Here is a 657-nt window from a genome sequence, read left to right as displayed (position 1 = left end):
GGGAAGAGCCGGCCGGTGCCCCGTGGACGGCTCCCGGCGCGATGCCCTGCGGGCTGGATTCCTGGGAGGTTAGATGCAGACGTCGTAGAAAAGGACAGGAACGCTGACCGACCAGCGTGGCTCCGTCGTGGGGGAGCGTCGACCCAGGAACCAGGAGGTCAGGGTTCGACTCCCGGGCAGGGCGCAGGCCTGGGCTGCAGGCTCCATCCCCAGTGTGGGGCGTGCGGGAGGCAGCCGATCCATGATTCTCTCTCATCATTGGTGTTTTGTTTTTTTTTTCCTTTTAAATATATTTTTATTGAATTTACAGAGAGGAAGGGAGAGGGATAGAGAGTTAGAAACATCCATGAGAGAGAATCATTGATTCAGTCCGTGGGCCGACACTCCATCCACGGAGCCAAACTGGTTAGGGCTCATCATTGATATTTCTTTCTCTCTCTCCCTCTCTCTCTCTCTCTGAAATCAATGAAAATATATTTTTTTAAAAAAGAAAGAAAAAGCCCTGACCGGTGTGGCTCAGTGGATAGAGCGTCGGCCTGCGGACTGAAGGGTCCCGGGTTCGATTCCGGTCAAGGGCATGTACCTTGGTTGCGGGCACATCCCCAGTGGGGGGCGTGCAGGAAGCAGCTGATCGATGTTTCTCTCTCATCAATGGGA

This window comes from Myotis brandtii, unplaced genomic scaffold, assembly GCF_000412655.1.
Source record: "Myotis brandtii unplaced genomic scaffold, ASM41265v1 scaffold975, whole genome shotgun sequence".
NCBI lineage: Eukaryota > Metazoa > Chordata > Mammalia > Chiroptera > Vespertilionidae > Myotis > Myotis brandtii.
This window is presented reverse-complemented; position numbering follows the sequence as displayed.